The 21,703-nt window shown below is 38.6% G+C and overlaps 1 protein-coding gene across 1 annotated transcript in view; it reads right to left on the reverse strand.

Moving 5' to 3' along the window:
- roraa (RAR-related orphan receptor A, paralog a) overlaps positions 1 to 21,703 on the reverse strand; it is a 267,139-nt gene that overhangs the window by 142,348 nt on the left and 103,088 nt on the right. The window lies entirely within an intron of this gene.

The raw sequence follows: 21,703 nt of genomic DNA on the forward strand, positions 1-21,703 counted from the left end.
TTTTTTGTAAAACAGAGGTTGAATATTTCAAATTATTAACTGGTTTAAAACATGCCAGCCCAGAAAATATCAGTTAAAAATGTTCTGGTTCTTTTTTGCTTTTGTCAAGCTTGATATTAAAAGTTCAACACAACAGTCTTTCTAACTTCTTTTTGTATAATCAAATACAGTGATAAAATTGAACCATGATAAAGCCCCACCAAATTATCGGACAATTGATATGATCACAAGTCTACTTGAAACGTGACATCCAGTATATTATTTTTCACAGCTGCTACTGATTACTTTATTTATTTGTATTAACTACTTTACATGTATATATTTGTATTTCCATCCATCCATCCATTTTCTACCGCTTATCCGAACTGCCTCGGGTCACGGGGAGCCTGCGCCTATCTCAGGAGTCATCGGGCATCAAGGCAGGATACACCCTGGATGGAGTGCCAACCCATCGCAGGGCACACACACTCACTCATTCACTCACGCACTCACACCCTACGGACAATTTTTCCAGAGATGCCAATCAACCTACCATTCATGTCTTTGGACCAGGGGAGGAAACCTGAGTACCCGGAGGAAACTATATTTGTATTTATTTAAGTTTATTATTTAAGTATTCAAGGCTTGAAGGTTTTAAGGCCCTTTAAAGACATCAACTTGTTTTTAAAAGGAAACAGACGTTCAGCTTATTTTTGTAATGCATCCCAATATCGTGATAAAGCTGTATAAGGCAAGAAAGCCACATTTATATTTTTTTAAAGCTACTGTTGTATTACTGTATCATTTAACAATCAAGTATCATGTGACCATGTTTGTGTACGCTGTGGAAGGCCAAATAACACATCATAGATACATGTCACATAATTATGCAACAGTTCTCATAACTATATGTACTATATTTTCCAATACAATGTATTGCGCATTATATTTTGTAGGATTCGTAAACATCGCTGACTTCGAACCTGCTTTCCACCAACAAGGACTGCACCTCAATGTTTGGAGCTGGCTAACCCCTCAAACCACGTGCAGTCAAATACATCCTATTTACTCCGGCACTCTCTATTTCCTCAATAAATAAAATTCTGCGATTGCCAAAAATGGAAAAGACAAATAATTAAAACGGTCATGCTGAGAGCAGAATGAGAAGCAGTCGCGGTGCTATCGGTTTTGATTGGGGTGCAGACGTGTCGGCCTCAGCTGTACGGAGAGGCTTTCATGTCAAGGACCCCATAACACGCCTCCTTCCCAATCCAATTAGCCTCCAGTCCCTTCACAGAATCAGCATCCGAGACTGTGTCCGCTAAACGTCTCCAGACAAACTGCTCCTATCCTCGTCACATTCATCGACTCTTCAGCCGGTGAACTTTCACCCCTGCAGTGACCACACGACTGACTTGAAACCATTTCTAAAGCTGGGCTAATAGGGTGTGAAATAACCAACAGTTAAACCACTTAAAAGAGAGAAAGCGAGAGGGTTATCATAAGGTCTGCGCCAAACTCAAATGATGAAATGACCTTTTTTAATGAGGTGTTTTTCTGGAGGAGTGCTTACCAGTGTGTTTCTGCTAAATGATCAGCTAAGGTTTTGTCTTTTCTGAAAAAGGTGTTGATTAAAACAGTTTTCATTTATTTATTTTTATTTAAATGACAACTCAGTAACATGATCTCCGGCTTGTATGCAAACAACAGATACACAAATGAACGGAATGCACACATGCGTGAGCGCATAAAAATATACAGTAAGTCAGCACCACTTGGCAACTATCATCCACAGATACGTCTTCATCCTTTCTGTTCCCATAGTAACGACTGAAATCGAATTCCCTCTAGAACTTTGGAACAACGATTCACTCTTTTTCGCCATTACAAATGAGAAAATAAGGAACATTCATGACAAACTGGAAACTATGTGATCAATTACGGGCATCTTTGGTCATTAAGGCATTGAGCTTTGATGCTCTTGTGTTCTAACACAAAATAATATATTTTGAGAAATGTCTTGGTAGTGTTGTGTTCATACAATGGAAGTCAATGGGGTCAATGTTGTCTGGTTAACAACAATCTTTCAAATATCTTCTTTTGTGGCTACAGTAGAAAGTCACAGAGGTTTAAAATGACCTGATGGAGAATAAATTATATAATCCGCCCCTATAATTACATTTTTGAAATTTATATTTTTAAAAATGAACTGGTTTTGTGTACATTAGCTTTTTTTGTCTTTTTTAATGAACTATTATTTTTAGTCACTGAATCCAAAATATTCTGTACATTATTTCATGACCCCTTGTTACTATCAGTGTCTATCAAAGACCCCCAAAAGTACTAATAATAGCAATTGAACCCAAAACTGGTCTAAAGGTAATACAAAACAGCAACTCCCACCTATCCAGACAATTATTCTAACAGTCTGACAGCTCCACCAGTTTGGCTCTCAGCCAGTGGGCTGAAACCCCATTGTGTGTCTCCGGTTCCTTCTCTCCAGAACATACATCACGGGTGGACAGAACACTATGGTGGAAATAAAAAAGGACAAGCAAGCGGCCATATTAAGTACAACAGCGCGTCATCCATAACCGTCAACATTAACAGCCACGCCGGCCCTTTAATTTTTCATCTACAATGAGGCCAATTAGAAAGAGTCTAAATGAGACTTCAAAAAGATGCCTATAAATTCACAGCCCCGCGTCACACAACACGGTAAGATCGCTTCCCCTAACCGCTAGAATTAATGGTTTTGGACAACATAATTATCCGGGCTAATCTGGATTGTTTCTTTGTGTAAACATGAAATACGGCAACAGCAAATCACATGGTCAAAATTAAGTACATGAGAATTTGAGTTGTGTTATTTTCTGCGCTGGAGTGCTGACATACGCTTCATCTGTCAACATACTGAGCTCCTGGGAAAATAACGAACTTGCCCGAAAGCAAAAATTTGCAAAACTAGTGGGGAACTAAAGTCAACTCCATACGCAGGAAGCAGTTTTTATTTTGCATTTGCGTTGTGATTCAGGATCTATGTCTTTGTTAAAGCGAGGCCACAGAAGCCATAGGTGCAGGTGCATTACCCTCCACACCTGCATCTGCTCTGGGAACAGCTTTAGCTCGCCGTCCACACCTGTGGAGCGTTGACCTCTATGACCTTCGGCACGAGATCTCGTTCACGAGCACTTTGAACACACAGTCTCCTTAGAAAAATGTGCTTGTTAGAGAGGGCAATGAATCACGGTTCTCCTATTTTTATTTCGATTGATTTTTCACAACCTTTTCTGACCTCTCCTAGCACATCTGAAAATGTTTTAAAATATTTCCAGGTTTTCCACGAGCGTGCGAAACCTGGAGTCCTCTAATACACAAACACCAACGTCTAAGATGCTTGCGAAAACACAACAATGGCATACTGTGAAAACACTTTGCTGCTGAGCTGGATGACCTTTGAACTAGCGATTAAAGATCGATCAAAGCTGAGCCGATACTTTAAAAGAAAAAGAGAGTGACATCACACATTGCCGAAAGGCAAAGCTAACCTTGCTTCTGGTACTTTAGCTTGACTGAGCCGACGTCAAAAACCTCGCCATGAGTGTAAGCCAGATGAGGAGGCACATGTTCAAGCCTGCGCCCCCCAAAACTAACACTCACAGCCACATTCCCCTCCCAAGTGCAGATTAGCTTGTCCTGGAGAGAAGAGATAGCACTTGAGGGAGGTGGGCTTCATTTGGCTCTTGGGCCCCATGAGGAGCACAACTCCACCTGTGCAGTAATCAAAAACACAAGTGAGAAACACCCTATTTTGAACAGCGTGGTGTCCTAATGTAAAAGTGGCATGCGGGCACATTGGGAGCGGGTTTTGATTGGTCCCCAGCTGCTTGGGAAATTGTCTGAGGTCCCCAAATTCAGGTCAGAGTGATAAGGGGCCCCTTCGTGCACCCTGCTTCAGGTGCAAGATGGTGTGCATGTGTGTACTGTGCAATGTAAAAGCGGTAATGCTGTGCCTGGTGTGGTAAACTGATGCATGTAACATATTTAACAAGTAAGATCACTTCCGAAAACGTAAACTACACTAGTTTAGTGCTGGTCCAGAAGTACTTCCTGTTTCATTTCTTTAACTACACAAAATACAATCGATAGAGCATATATAACTTACAGAATATATTGTTTGACAACTGAAACCATGAAAAAACTGAAAAAGTGTTTCTGGACAAGGTCCAGGGTTATAACTTTCATAGCCCCATGAAATGTCAGCAGGCAGAGGTCATAAAAATTTAAAAATGAATCATTAATGTTAATTGAAATCAAATATCAGCCTGAATGTTATTTGAAAAACGTCTAAATTTGAAAAAGTAAACAAAAAGTATGTATGAACATCGCGGGCTGCGCAGACACGTGTCTTCTTTATACAACGCGGGCTGCGCAGACACGGGTCTTCTTTATACAACTCGGGCTGCGCAGACATGGGGCTTCTTTACACAACGCGGGGTGCGCAGACATGGGTCTTCTTTATACAACGCGGGCTGCGCAGACACGGGTCTTCTTTATACAACGTGGGCTGCGCAGACACGGGTCTTCTTTACACAACGCGGGGTGCGCAGACACGGGTCTTCTTTATACAACGTGGGCTGCGCAGACACGGGTCTTCTTTACACAACGCGGGGTGCGCAGACATGGGTCTTTATACAACGCGGGCTGCGCAGACATGGGTCTTCTTGATACAACTCGGGCTGCGCAGACACGGGTCTTCTTTTTACAACGCGGGCTGCGAAGACACGGGTCTTCTTTATACAACACGGGCTGCGCAGACACGGGTCTTCTTTATACAACGCGGGCTGCGCAGACACGGGTCTTCTTTATACAACGCGGGTGCGCTGACACGGGTCTTCTATATACAACGCAGGCTGCGCAGACACGGGTCTTCTTTATACAACTCGGGCTGCGCAGACACGGGTCTTCTTTATACAACGCAGGCTGGAAAGACACAAGTCTTCTTTATACAACAAGGGCTGCGCAGACACGGGTCTTCTTTATACAACGTGGGCTGCGCAGACACGGGTCTTCTATATACAACGAAGGCTGCGCAGACACGGGTCTTCTTTATACAACTCGGGCTGCGCAGACACGGGTCTTCTTTATACAACGCGGGCTGCGCAGACACGGGTCTTCTTTATACAATGCGGGCTGCGCAAACACGGGTCTTCTTTATACAACGCGGGCTGCGCTGACACGGGTCTTCTATATACAACGCAGGCTGCGCAGACACGGGTCTTCTTTATACAACTCGGGCTGCGCAGACACGGGTCTTCTTTATACAACGCGGGCTACGCAGACACGGGTCTTCTTTATACAACGCAGGCTGGGAAGACACAAGTCTTCTTTATACAACAAGGGCTGCGCAGACACGGGTCTTCTTTATACAACGCGGGCTGCGCAGACACGGGTCTTCTATATACAACGCAGGCTGCGCAGACACGGGTCTTCTTTATACAACACGGGCTGCGCAGACACGGGTCTTCTTTATACAACGCGGGCTGTGCAGACACGCGTCTTCTTTATACAACGCGGGCTGTGCAGACACGGGTCTTCTTTATACAACGCAGGCTGTGCAGACACGGGTCTTCTTTATACAACGCGGGCTGTGCAGACACGCGTCTTCTTTATACAACACGGGCTGCGCAGACACGGGTCTTCTTTATACAACGCAGGCTGTGCAGACACGGGTCTTCTTTATATAACGCGGGCTGCGCTGACACGGGTCTTCTATATACAACTCGGGCTGCGCAGACAGGGGTCTTCTTTATACAACTCGGGCTGCGCAGACACGGGTCTTCTTTATACAACGCAGGCTGCGCAGACACGGGTCTTCTATATACAACGCAGGCTGCGCAGACACGGGTCTTCTTTATACAACTCGGGCTGCGCAGACACGGGTCTTCTTTACACAACTCGGGCTGCGCAGACACGGGTCTTCTTTATACAACGCGGGCTGTGCAGACACGCGTCTTCTTTATACAACAAGGGCTGCGCAGACACGGGTCTTCTTTATAGAACGCGGGCTGTACAGACACGCGTCTTCTTTATAGCCTACAGTTACAAAGTCAGGTGGGTCTGCGCAAACGGTGTGTCCTCTTTATACAGCGCAAGCTTCACAGTTATAAAGTCAGGCCATTTCAAATTCAGATCGATTTTTAAAACCTTAACATTGTTCAGTGTGAAACAGCCTTTAGTGCTCATTGTTTAAAACTTGCCTGCAATTGTGTGTCTCAAACCCTAAAATAACCATAAAAAATACCAAAACAACTGAATGACTAAAACATTCCCTGTCATATTGTTTATTTAATCACGCACATAAACTCTACTTACAAACATAAACCTCATTCTATCAAAGTTCTTCAAATAAACCACAGAAAATATTTATAAAGGTTTTTGAAGAATAACGAAGAAGCAAACACAACACATCCCTGCTTCAGACAGCACACAACATCTGCAAGGTAAACACAATAGTCTCCACGCCTCCCCCTCTGATTCTCTTCCAAACCTGGAGCAAAATCAAAAGACTTCCACAGGAGGAGTGGAGGAGAGCGCTAACAGAAAATATAATAAAAACTACATGAGCAGTCATCCATTTCTAATAGAGCTTCTTTAAATCTTGAAAGGGAGGCTTTCAATAGTGCATTAGTCTTTCCCTTTCTTTCCTGTGTTCCTTTAATGCTCTCCCTCTGAAATGTATGCAAATCTCAAGCTAATGCTAACAGCGATGACAAAGAGCCAGTTCCTGTCTGAGTCTTTGCCATCCAGCCAGAGGACTTCTGGCCAATCCAGACGTTTGTTTGTGGTTTTTCTGTTTAATAAAGTAATTGTAATGTTTGCAGTGTGACGAATCACTGATAACTAGGGATGCTCCGATCCACCTTTTTTGCTTCCGATACCGATTTCGATACCTGAGATTCAGTATTGGCCGATACTTAGTACCGATCCGATACTAAGGTTACATTTTTAAAGTGCACAATTACTTAATAAACTGTGTGCATTGCTGTCCAAGACATCAGGCTTGACTTAACATTCATTTCCTGACCCGTAAAACAAAATAACAAAAAAATGATTCACAAATTTAGTGAATTATTTATTAAACCAGCAAAATAAAACAAAATGTTCACTATCTTAAACTTGAAATTCAAAATTAAAGTGCAAATTAAGCAGCTGAATAAAACAACAGCTTCACTAGCTTGATAAACAGGTATAAATTAATGGAAACAAAATCTCTGAATAACTGTTATGTGCAAATATAATTTAAAAATCAATGCACAATAAACAATAAAGCAGCTGAAATTGAGGAAAAAAGCAATAGCTTCACTGCTTTAGATATTCAAACAGGAATCAGCTCTTTTTAATGCTTTAGTCATTAAAGCAAAGTCCACTAAACTAAGCTAAAGTTTAGTGGAAATCAAATTTAACATCCAACACCGAAAGATAAATAAAACACTAGCTTCCCTAGCTTGCGGTAAAACTGCACATGTAAAAATAAACGGAAAAAGATATAATAGTTTAGTCGGTGCAAATAGAAATTCAAAATCAAATTATCCCAAAAACTCAGCGCATTGACATCTTTATTTTTTTCCGTATACGTGTTTGCAGACTTTTTGGTACAGTTCAGGTCTTACCATGTCGTACCGCGGCTCCAGGTGCTTTATAAGGAGTCTGAAGACATTGTTCGCAACGACGGACAGCGGTTGCAAATCCATAACAATGAAATTCAGTATGCTTTCAGTGATTTTCGCTGCTTTCACACTACTAGATGGAAATTTCTGAATTATTTCCACTGTCTCCTCCAAAGTTAGCTGCTTCGTACCGTCTCGTTTTAGTTTCTTCAGCTTATTGAACTCGGCGTGCTTAAATTAGTAGTATTATAATGAACAGCTTTATCACCACCCCTCGGAACATTTACTTCGCATGTATTGCAAACAGCGGTGTAACTTGTTGGCGTAGCTGTTCTAAAATAAATCTAAATGGCAGATATTTTTTGTCGCTCCATGCTGTTCGCTGCTCAATGTAAGCTATGTTCGCTTGTTCACGCACACTACGTACAGAGCACGTTGCTAGCGTATGATGTCACATGCTTCGCAAAGCACAGCAACGAGAGTGTTTAAGCGCCGGTGTCTCCAGGAACTTTTACATCGCCTAGCAGAAATTTTATGTCAGCTAGATCGGGTATCGGTGCAATTTGTCACCGATACCCGATCTAGAATTTTATTCAGTATCGACGCCGATTTCCGATACAAATATCGGATCGGAGCATCCCTACTGATAACCATCTTATAGCCATTTGTTTATTATAATAACATACATATTTGAAAAGATAGTTTATACCAAAATACAAATTCTGTCAAAATTGTTTCACCCTTGTGTGGTTCAAAATGTGAAACACACAAGAAGATATTTTGAGAAATGTGTCCGTAGTTTTGTGCCCTTATATGGAAGTTAATGGGGTTCAGTGATGTTTGGATACCAACATTCTTCAAAATATCTTCTTTTGTGGTCTGCTGAAATGTTTCATAAAGGTGTTGAAAGTATTATTATTTTGGTTCATTTTTCTCCATCAGATCTAACTTCAATTGCATATTGTACATTTAATTTTTACACAGCAACAAGAACACTGACTAAAGTTTCATGCACAATTTAAAAAAAAAATGATAATTATTATTAATACAACAAAAATGAATACAATGAGTAAATTGTACATCATGAAATCAGTGCTCATATTTTTTTAGAGTAAAACTATAGGAATCGTTTATCGAATGGCGCAGGAAAATAATATTAAATGTTTTTTTCTGCATGGCAACTCTTCTGCTTAATAGTTTATGAAATAATACAATTATTTCAAGGCAAAGGCAACACACCTCACCTAAAAAAGGAAATATTAACAGACTAGAGTTCCTAGTAAATGTTGAGTATTAATAATTTCACTTGCAATAAAAAAATGAGCATAGCAGGAAATAAATAAACCCAGTCTAATATGTAATAATATGAAAAATAACAAAACCATTCTCCCAAACACAAACTGCTGCCAACACTTCAAACAATACTGTTCTTGGGTAAGTCTTAATGTTTTCGCGATTTGGAGTTACTTATGACAGCATCTCCGTCTTATTCACATTATTTGTGAAATATTTCATACCAGATGCTAAATATAAAACCCAGAGAGATGTTTTTACTGAACGTCTTTGCTGAGTGTGTTTGCTAGGGCGGCAGTGTGCGAGTGATGAGTGATGTGTCTGTGCGTTTGTTCACAAGCTACTTTTGATTTCTCCATCCCTCCTCTCTCTCACTTCTCTCTCTCTCTTAATCAGAAGAAAAGCCCAACAAAATGTTACCCCCTCACTGGAGTGCTGAAAAAGAGCCACTGTGATACTCTCTTGAGGGAAATCAGATCCCTGTAAGAGAGCCGGGCCATTCACTTCAGGATAGAGATACACGACCGCCAGCGGACACGAGCATCAGGAAATGATAGTATCACATAGAGCAGAATAAAGAGCGGATTATCCCAGGCATAGACACTCTAAATGGAATAAATTGAAACCTAAAAATATCAGGCTTCAATGAAAACAACTAGGGTTGGGAATTGGGAACCGTTCCGTTTTTCCCTGACATTTGGTCACATTAGCATCTCTTGAACATTTGTGTTGTTTTGTAACCTTACTCAAATATAGACTGCATTTCCTGCTCTGCCGAATCTACAGCGTCACAGGAAATTAAATTCAGTTGTAGCAGACTTCAGTGATGTTTATATTAAATATGAGAACGGAGAAAGTCTGGACGTTAAGTGGTGCTTGCCCTTACAAAAAACGTGTTGCCAGGGTCACTGTGAGGTTGCCAAGGTGGTCCACCAGCATTAGGAGATAGAAAGATATATAGAAATTATCGAAATACTGTAATATACATATCACGATGCAATAACTGAATAAGAAAAATATTTAATACTCAAAGAAAATGAGAGAGAGAGAGAAAGAAAGAAAGATGACAGTGAAAAAAAAGTGATGCTCCCTTTACCTACAAAGAGTTTGAAGTATACGGTATATCTTGTTTATTCAATTTGTATTTAAAATATATTTAAATATAATTTTAAGTAGGGCTGTCGAATGATTAATCGGGATTAATCACATCCAGAATAAAAGTCTGTTCTTACAAAATAAATGTCTGTGTAAAGTGCATAATAATTGTGTGTTTATAAACATAACATACACATTAATGTATATAAAAAATATTTAGATGAATTTATTTATATTCATAAATAATTTAAATGTTATATATATATATATATATATACACACATTTTTTTCTTTTTTTTTCTTAAATATATGCATTTACAGTATGTGTGTGTGTGTTTATAAATACAATATTACAAAGACATGTATTATGTAAACACAAACTTTTATTCTGGATATGATTAACCGCGATTAATCGTTCAACAGCCCAAATTTTTATTGATTTAACACACGTGTACTTATCGTATCGCATGCTGCCTTTTTAGAAAGTTATCTCATATGCACAACTGTTGTACAATTAGTATAGTTCTTAAAATTGTGGTGTACTGTTAGCGAATTCTATATTGTTAAGCCTGTATTGCTTATTTGTGGTGGTTTACTTCAACAGAAACATAAAACGTGTCTTCTCACAGTCCTTAAAAACCAACCAAGATCATATTTGGACCAACGATCCCTAGAAATACATTCTAGACAGGTAACCTGCTAGGGTTTGATCCACAGCCAATAATACCGCTAACAACAGATCGAGCAAGCAGCTACTAAAGCTAAAGTTCAGGACACCGTCGTTTCCTCTGTGTCTTTATCCACAGTGAGTGAACAGGACAACAAGGCAGCCATTTCATCTTGTCAATACCCACCACATTCATTCTCACCTGGCTGACACCTTTTACTGGTCAAGGAATGAATCAGTCACACTTACTGTTCTCCCCAGGTACTGTAGACTAAAAAAGGACATCAACATGAAGAAATACTACAGCGTTTCCCTGTCAGCGCCGGCCCGGAGGGTGCGGTGAAAAATCGCTGTCGATAAAATAACATTTTTCAACGAGCGTTCCTGCTCTTTTAATCTTCGCCCGCCACAATGGATGGCTTCTGGGATGCGTTTCATTTCATCCGAACACAAACAATCTTTCAAAGGGCTTAATAACAGTTACACAAATGAGCGTCATTAATTACCTGCTAATGGAGCAATGACTGTACCACCTTGTACCGCGCTGTTGTTGCGCTGGGAGAACGGATGCACGTATCGTATGCACGGGTGCGTTTTTAGCATTGCTGCTTCATACGTTTTTATATCTTTAGATATCATGACAATCTATACGCCAATTTGGAGTTGAAATTGCAACTTATGAAATGGATAGTTTTGCTCCCTGGTCGATGCAACACTCCACTCTTGCTTAAATGCATTTTTTGAATAACATTTAGTTCCAGTCCTTGATTCTGATTGGTCAATAGCTGTACACAGTAAAGCATAGCTATCCGTTGTTCAGTCTGACGTCACGCACCACTATATGGAAGGTCATCCTGTTTCAGGGTCCAAACGCTCAATAAGATACTATAGGCAAACAACAAATAATGCTAATAAACGCTCATGGCGGGCTGTAAAACTATCGGAAAACCACGATCCTTGCCTTTATCTTCCTTATGAAATCCCACATGGCCAGTCAGCGATTCATAATTTATTAACAAAAATTGATGTCGGAGATTCCGTAAGCCTCGAGACTGTAGTGTATACTGTAAGTTAATAAATGCTTGGCTAAAATATGTGATGCGAGTAAACTGTAATAGCTGTAGCCCCGCTTGAAACGAATGGATGCTTGGACCTAGATACGGTATACAAGCTAAAAAGCGCTCCACCCAACCATACTGTGCATCACTACGCTCCCATAGCAACCACCCTTAGCAATGGAATTACATTCTGTTGCTGTTAACAGTCTGTCAGGGACTTTTTTTCCAGCGTAAGGAAGGCTTTAAATGATTTTACCTCATAAAAGTTCTTTAATATTTGTATTGTGTGGTAACCATTATATAAAAGCAATAAGGTACTTGAGGAAAGTGGTTTATCGAGGTAAGTGATTTATTTATTATAATCATGACTGAAGGGGTGGCATTGACTTTGCTCTCGTAGCTTATTGCTTACAGTACATTAAAGGTTGAAGGTCAAAAACTATATGTTGCAGTGGAAGGATTTTGAAAAGCCAAGGATGTGATACAGACCACTTGGGAAAACGTAAATAATGCTGGATCAACGTTGGTCCATAAAGATTTCCTGCGTCACTGCACAAATATTTGAACCAAATGAGGAGTTTGGCACCAAAATGAGATAACATTTTTTTATTATGTTATCATGTTTTCATTGAGTTTTATTTTGTCAGTTAGCTGTATATTTTTTGTTATTGTGGCTTTAGTCAAAACAGACCAACTGCTGTTTGATGGATATTAATTGGAATGCACAATAAAAAACATGATTTATGATTTTTTTTTAAAGGGGTCATATGGCGCGAATACGTGTTTTCTGTGTCTTTGGTGTGTTAAAAGTTGCCCATAAATGTATTGACACGTATAAGTGCTAAAATGAAAGTGTCGGAACAAAAGATGCATTCTATCGAAAAGTGAATGCTCACCCAGACCTGTCTGAAGCGCCTCGTGTAACCACACCCCCACTAATCTATGTCAGTTTGTGGTAGCATTTAACTAAGACTGCCCAAATGTAGATGCGAGTAAGGTGGTTGTACTTGTCTCATTGTACCGTCACCGCCGAAGAAAGACTTTGTTTTCCCTGCCAAAAGACGAGACAACTAAAAGCGAACGGTTACATTTTATAAACAACACTGTTCCAGAAAAGTACAATCCGAATGTTCAAGTTTGTGCAGCACATTTCACCGAGGATTGCTTAACGAAAGTGGCAGAGAAATCTTTGCTTTAAAAGTGGGGCGATTCCAACCATTACAACTTCGCTGGCGCTTCAGTTATTGTCATTGTAGATTACTTTGTTATGGACTAACGCGAGGTGAGTTTGTCATGTGATTGTGATCTGCACAAGGAGACACGCGCGCAACGTGAAAAAAGACAACATAAGTCCTAATAATCAGTAATAATATTCCAACTAGAGGCAAGAAATGTCGTGTTCATAATGAGGTTTAATGTCTTTGTTAAGTCGCGACGAGACGTGGCGTAACTCTGGTTGATCAAGAAGGGCCAAAGCGCTATTTATTATGTTACCATTCCCTGCTGTTATACGAGCTTGTTTCTATCACACACAAACTCTGTATGATGTATATGGTTGATTGTTTATACTCTTTATAACGTCATATATAAAAGGTAAAACAGTTAGCTTTAGTTTTTACCTATTTAACATAATATATTTTTTATAAAACCTTACCAATCCTTTACATCCTGCTTAAGTCGCACTGGCAAAGTTGATGTATCGGCTTGATCATCTTCATTTCCGTTTCAGATTCGGGTTCGAATTGACATGAGGAAGTCTCGATGACATTTTATAACCTGTCTGTCAGTACAATTGCTTGGGAACATGATGTTCCGAATATGGTAAGAGGAGTTGCATTTTCCCTTACACTCTCGCAGTATTCGACCAATCACTACGCACTGGTTAGCTGGCCAACCATAGCACACTTCGCCTTCAGAGCGATGAGCTTTGTAAATAATCTTTGAGTTTCAGAGAGTTGGGGCAAAGAGGAGATACAAACATGCACTGTATGTGGAAAATACAGCATTTTTTAACCTTAAATCATGTATACACACAATACATTACATCTAAAACAAACCATAATATTCATTTTAGCGGTGTCATTTGACCCCTTTAAAACAGAGTTCTCATTTTGGAACCAAACACTTCAGATACAACCAACAGAATATATATAACCGAATCAACACGTTAAATGAATAATTTGCATGAAAAAATGAAACCGGATGTGCTTCTACACCAGTGTTTACATCTTGCAAACTGGTCTATACAAGTTAGGGAACATGAAGTTGTGGTGCTTGGATGAGTCAAACATGCAACGTAATGCTCTCCCAAAAAATTCCTCATAAGTTCCCAATAGTTACTTTCCCTACTGAAAATAATTTGAAAAAGGAAAAAATAAACGTGGCTAATTAATATACGTAATAATAAAGACTAAAGACAAAATTAACTTTAATTCAACAAAGACAATTGCCGTAAGAACGATTTTAAGAGCGATATGAGCAATTCTTAAATAACCAACATCATTAAGTAAAAAATACACAAGCAGCGACAAAAAAGCGTGTATTTACTCACCACAGAAAACATTATTCACAAACCAACGAATACAGATGAATGCACATGGGGCTGAGTTAACCACTGATAAATTAAAGACACGGCAAGCCGTCATAAATTTGGACACCCCGGTGTTGTCTGCCATGTGATAAAGTGCGTCGCTAGATGTGCGCCGCTGCTACGTGTGTATCTTTCAACCGGCTGCCACTTTATCTTCTGCATCCTCCAAGATTACATCTCCTGGGTTCAGGTAGGGATCCATCATGGCTATTATTACCTGAAGTCACACGCCACATCTATCACCCGCTAAGGTTACTATAACCTCAATATTAAGGGAGAGAAAAGATCCTCTGATAAACAGTAGGAGAAAAGAAACGGCCCGAGCGGCGGAAGATTTCATCTTTCTTTCTGTTTTAATAAGCTACTCGGAGGAATAAAGATTACAGGCCATATTTAGCATGCAGAACAAATCAGGGTGCCGCTCGCCCCATGCACCTGCTAGGAGATCCTCATTAGGCTCCGGTGGAGATAGTAGAGAGAAGCAAGCTCTGATTGAACAGTCTTGCAGAAAGTGCTACGCTCCAGCTAACACAGGGGTCACATAACGGGGGGGTGAGGGGGTGTCTGAGCCCCAAAATAATCAAGTCTTTACTTAACTCAGAATCTAAAAGTACAAATTTTATTTCCATGTATTCTTTGCAACAACATTTTTAAACAATAACTTTGCGCTACGTAAATGTTTGGAAAGAAAAATCACATTCTCGTGAGAAGGCAAATATCGTCTCACTATTGCTTTTTGATTGCACGTCATTTCATCTCATTTTTATTTGATATTTATTTTTATATATAAATAAATTATAGGGAAATAAATTCTTCACCATAAATCCTGTTAATTTTTTTTTAAATAAACGTTACAATAAATAAATGTAATTTCCTTAAGTCATTGTATGATCTGCACATAAAAAAATACTAGCGGCTAACAAAACGCTAAATGATAATGATATAATTTTTGGGCTACAAATATGTTTGGTGTTGGTTTTGTATATACTGTAAGGTTAAATAAACCTCTATGCAAAGTTTTTAGGTGTAATTTATTTTAATGTCAAAGTAATGGGCACCACCGACAGCGCTAATGCTAGCAAAACAAAAAAAGGGTGTGTGATCTACTTGTTAAACATAACGCAGACAACAAACGGTAAGAAATTAGATTTAGCGGCTAAACCAGGATTACTGTTATTTGGTCTGGAAAACATCAAGTCAAAAGTTCGAGTGGGATTCACACAACGGCCGAGTCGCGAAATCATCCAACCCCCCATTCAGATTCATTATAGCGTAATTCATATGCAAAAACAACCAAACCTCAACCCCACTCCACCCGTTTTATACTTCAAATTACTATTAGATCACAGCATCCACTCTCATAATACATTCAAAGCAATTAAGTTCAAATATATGCAAAGGATTATTTACTTTGAAACCAGTCTTGTTATTCCGCCGCACATCCAATAACAACACTCATTACCGTGGCTTGGCACCAGCGTAAGTGGAGGGACCATGTAAATATTTAAAGCCCCCACAAATATATAAATATTCATTCCAGAATGATTTGATGCGCTAAATAAATAATCCCTTATTAAATAAATGACAGCCTCAATAAAACTTTAAAAACAGGATCTTGGGAAATGAAATGAATCAGACAGGCTTGGGAAAGATGGAGGAAGTGAAATTGAAGAGGGGGATGAGGGGTGTGTGATGGAGGGGGTTATGTCAGATATCACTCCACAGCGTTCAATTGATAATGTCAGTCATCCGAAAGTTCCAAACTAATTAAAGCCAATCCGCCAGTAAAATCAACCTTAGCCCCGCCTTTAGAGGGAGGGGCCCTTAGAGATCAACGCAGTAAACGCAATTTACAAATGTTGATGGAGACCTTCACCACTTACAAGCATCTTTATTGTCACTTTCACCACAGACCCCACAGAATTGGTACAGACCCACTCGTGACTCAACACAAATCACTCCTGACCGGCTTTCTCTCCGCCCCAGCGTGACAGCAACACATTTCTGGCCACTATGCCAAAGCTATAACTTACCGAGCGGCAAGAGCGCGGCCTTTGTGATGCTATGATTAGTCTTTTGTGTTCCCAAACTGAATTAAAGATAAATTCTAAAACCTACTGAGTTGGGATCTATTTTCAACATGCTACAAGAAGTGATTTCTTTTTCCCATCCTGTCTATCGTTTTTGTTCTTTTTACGCCTCGTTTTTGAAGGTTTGATATGAAGCCCGCAGGGGCCGTGCGAGACTGTTCTGTGGGGAAATACAGAGAGGAAACACAATAGGAGCAATCTTGTCCTTTAGTGTGCTTTGTACTCTGCTGAACTCCGTCTGGACAAGCCTTTTACATCACTTTATTGTTTCACTGGATTTTAGTTTTACATTTATGGTTTGTTCCCGCTCAAAAACCAACTCACGTGTCCATTTAAAGAAATATTCCACACACAAACTGCGTTACAGTCATTGTTTTCACAATATGTGAAATAAATCATGCTTTTCCAAGTTGCATGTTTTTTCATCAATGAAATGCAAAAGGTGAATTTGTAAGAATATATATATTATAGGGTAAGTTTTCTACATAATGAAAGTGAATGGGGACTGGGGCTGTCAAGCTCAAAACACAAATACAGCACCATGGATGTAGTCTAAAAATGACCAAGTTATATGATTTTTCTTCTAAAGTGGAACAAAAAAGGTAAATTTGTAATAATATTCAAAATATTATATCGTAAGTTTTCTACATAATGAAAGTGAATGGGGACTGGGGCTGTCAAGCTCAAAACACAAATACAGCACCATGGATATGGTATAAAAATGACCAAGTTATATGATTTTTCTTCTAAAGTGGAACAAAAAAGGTAAATTTGTAATAATATTCAAAATATTATATGGTAAGTTTTCTACATAATGAAAGTGAATGGGGACTGGGGCTGTCAAGCTCAAAACACACATACAGCACCATGGATGTAGTCTAAAAATGACCAAGTCATTTGATTTTATTTCTAAAGTGGAACAAAAAAGGTCAATTTGTAATAATATTCAAAATAATATATGGTAAGTTTTCTACATAATGAAAGTGAATGGGGACTGGGACTGTCAAGATCAAAACATATACAGCACCATGGATGTAGTATAAAAATGACCAAGTGGTATGTTATGTTTCTATAGTGGAACAAAAAAGGTCAATTTGTAAGAATATTCCAAATATTAAATGGTATGAATTTTACATAATAAAAGTGAATGGGGACTGGGGCTGTCAAGCTCAAAACACACATACAGCACCATGGATGTAGTCTAAAAATGACCAGGTCATTTGATTTGATTTCTAAAGTGGAACAAAAAAGGTCAATTTGTAATAATATTCAAAATATTGAATGGTAAGTTTTCTACATAATGAAAGTGAATGGGGACTGGGGCTGTCAAGCCCAAAACATATACAGCACCATGGATGAAGTATAAAAATGACCAAGTGGTATGTTTTATTTCTTCAGTAGAACACAAAAGGTCAATGTGTAAGAACATTCAAAATATTATGTTAAGTTTTCTATATAATGAAAGTGAATGGGGACTGGGGCTGTCAAGCTCCAAAATCACAAAAACAGCACCTTGGATCAGTACAAAAATGACCAAAATATTCTTCATAAATTTCCTTTTTGTGTTTCGCAGTCATGCATGTTTGGCAACGACAAAAATGTTATTTCTGGCTAAACTCTTTATCAAAACAAACCCGTTCCTATAGGTTTCTCTTAGCCCTCTTCCAAACCTCCAAAGCTATGCAAATACAGGACGTGCGGAGAGCCTGAAATGTGATAATTATGGGCTTATTTGTAAGCTGTCACTTCTCTTATTGCTCAGGGACGTCAGGCGACTTTAAAGGGGGGTCCCATCAGAGGGGATCACATTTGCTGGAGCACCAGTGATGATTCAAGAGAGGCAAACACCCATGCAGTTGAAGAGCCTGTCAATAACATGTCACTGTGACAACCGTGTGCTTCTGAGACCCGCCATGTGTGACGGCTGCTTGGAAATATACTACTCAGACGGACGGGTTTCTCGATGAGGAATCGGGAGAGAAAATCGTTTGTTGTGAAAATGCAAGATGATGCAAAACACATCAGGTTTCAGATTTGTTTTATAGTGCTGGGACTACGAACAGGTGTGAAAATGTTTTTAATTTCGGAGAACCCCGTCCTCCTTCGTTCCTGTTGTTATGTCCGACAAGCTCAGACAGAAAGGTCTGCGATATGCATTCGTGTGGATACATTTAGGATTTATGATAACTGTAACAATAACTATACAAATATTTGCGTCCACACCAGCAGACGATAACGTTACGTAATTCTAAACTTGCGTGATGCAGTAGGTGATTTCTGTCACACAAATGGATTTATAGCTAACCTAAATGTGGTGTATTAAGTGTTTAAATTTACTCCAATATTTGTAATAATGACAGTTTTAGAGAGAGAGTAACTTCAGGCAGAGTTTGTTAGTTCGTGATCCTTCTTTGTGAAAACGAAAATATTACATATTAGATCAGGACAGAAAAGAATAGTCAATCATCTTCTAGATCTTTATTTGTGTTAAATAAAGCGTATCTTGCAAGCTTGCTCATACGTATATGTAAGTAATATCAATTAGTATTATATTCCACCATAAAACACCACTTCCCGAATGCTCCGTCTGTAATTTCATACATTAATGATTCCAACAATATTGTGTCTCGTATCAAAATTAGTACAGTTGTGATGTGAACTCCTCTATTCTCCTTCTTTAGAATGATTTTTAAAAGTTATAACTTATAGTTATAGTGTGAACGTCCATTAAAGCTGTGTATATATCTCTCTGTTTACAATTAAAATCATTAAAAATATTTTTTTTGTCAGACGAAATGGCGGTCAGTCACAGTAGCACATAAAATCGGCGTTATGATTGCTCAGATCGCCTGTCAATCAAACTGCTTGTGAAGGGTCAACTCTACTGAAAATAGAAAAAGGCTAAACGCATTTTTTATTTTTTTAAGGAAGCTCAATTGAGAAAAAAGTGATGACATACAAAAACAAGTCTTGGTCTATTATAAGTAAAGGATAATATGTATCGTGTTGGTTATTATTGCAAAATAATAAAAACACAAAGAAAATACACAATAACACAGTGCAGGACAGGACGGGGTTACCATGGACAGCAGTCAAACAGGTTTTTTTTAGCATCATACATAATTGTTTGTCCATCATTGCTATAATTGAATCAAGAACTTTAAAGAGCCATGTAATCATTTCTAAAATGATAAAAAATAATCCACTTAATGAAAACAATGCTGGCAGATAGGGAGAAAAAAAATCTAAATGTTTCTCTGATACATATAAAAGACGCAACTGATACCAAGGGCTGATGAAATGAATTCTTTTCTGAGGTAATCTGTGCAGAGATATGAGCACATCCTAAAAGTGTGTGTTTGTGGCGAACATACTGTCGACTCATTTCATTCAGCCTGTAGGTCTCTGCTCTGTATCGCTGCGTATAAACTTCTTGAAATATCTTGTCTGTCATTCATCCTGATTTGCATGTGTTACCAAATATCCTTATGAAAACAGAGTACCTGCCACTTAGTGGAGGAACCCTGGAACTGTAACCGTGTGTGTGTGTGTGTGTGTGTGTGTGTGGGAACTGAAGCATTGGTGTGTGACTGGCCGGGCAGTTGCCATCATAACAATCACATCATACAGAAACAACTCGGTTTTCCAAGGGTCACTAACAGGTGTGATCTGAGTGTCCTGACAGGTTGAGTCGGGTTCAACTCTCAAGTACAGAAAACAAACAAAAAATTTGCAAACTTGAGACATGTCAGAAATGGTTGAAGTTTAACAGTGGAAGTGTTTTGATGGGAAACGGTACAGGGTTTGCACTTTGCACACGTGTGCTGTTTCACTGCATAAACAAAAATACGACTTGCAAGACTAAGATTCGCTTCACGACGATTCTCCTCTATAGACCACAGTCTTAAATACTAGTATTATGTGAATAATTAAGTTGAAAATGACTGTTAGCTGATCTTCAGAAAAATACAAAACTCAAATACAGTACGAATGGCTTTATGATGTCATAAGCCACGTCAGAGGGTGCAACCACAATGAGACACACCAAGTGTATCAATGTCACTGCATTACATAAATATGAAACAAAAATATCATATCAACTGGGATATCACATGCGAATAAGCGAAACATTTCACAACAACAATTTTGTTTTATAAAAATTATATATATACAGTAGTATATATGGAGGCATGTATATATATGAAGAGCTCTTTTCCAAAACGCAATAAATGCCAAATTTAACGAGTTTGTCATGCCATTTAGCTGTGTACACAACCTATTCACTGCTCCATCAATGTTTCATGCCAAATCACTATATTTCCTTGTTTAAAATGTACTGCAAGATGCAGTTTCTTTCCAAAACGCTATAAATCCCGAACCTGTTTTTAGCCTAAATGCGATATGGCCTCTCGACCAATCAGAATTCGCTCGTTAGTGGTATTTGTATATGTTATTTCTTAATTATTTCTTGTATGTGTTGGAAAATTTTTAAACATATTTAGTTTGTTACTATTTATTTAATTTGGCTGTTATTAATTTCATGCATTTGCATTTTTTTGATTTATATTAATTTATAGTATGAGTCGATGATGTCATATGTTTCTCTTGTTTGTTTGTTTTAAAGAAATAAACCAAACATTTTTTGATAAAAATGATGAATTTGTAGCGTTTTGAAAAAAAAAATCGACAATTTTGTTGTTTCATTCCACAATCATTGTTTAACATGTTCAGACTGAGCCAACAGACCATTTTAGTTGGATAAATTGAATATTAACAAAATGTATGAGTAAGAAAATGTAATTTTCATGAAAACTATTAAAATGGATTTATAGCGTTTTTGAAAAGAGCTCTTCATATATTCAGACACGGATTGTCAATGACTGCGGAAACAGGGACCTGAAGTGACTGTTTCAGAGAACTGCATTGTGTATAGTTTTAATCTGACATTAAAATCACTTACCTTTATGATGCAAATTAGCGGGAACCGATCACAGCATCGATGAGAGGGAGAGAGACAGGAAGTGAGGGAAAGGGAGGGAGACAGAGGGAGAGACGGAGAGAGAGAGATTAGTACAATAAACAATATAAAAAAAGTGAAAAAAAATGTCAAATTTTAAGTTTAGGAAGAGACCCCAACAGGAGGAGGGCAGGAAAATATTTATTTTTTTAATTCTCCTTTCCATTGTTTTAATGTCATTCAGAATTATCATAATAAATATTGTTTAGTACACATAAGCTCAAAGAAAATAAAGATTTTTTTT

Source organism: Triplophysa dalaica, chromosome 24, assembly GCF_015846415.1.
Source record: "Triplophysa dalaica isolate WHDGS20190420 chromosome 24, ASM1584641v1, whole genome shotgun sequence".
In the NCBI taxonomy this organism is placed as follows: domain Eukaryota; kingdom Metazoa; phylum Chordata; class Actinopteri; order Cypriniformes; family Nemacheilidae; genus Triplophysa; species Triplophysa dalaica.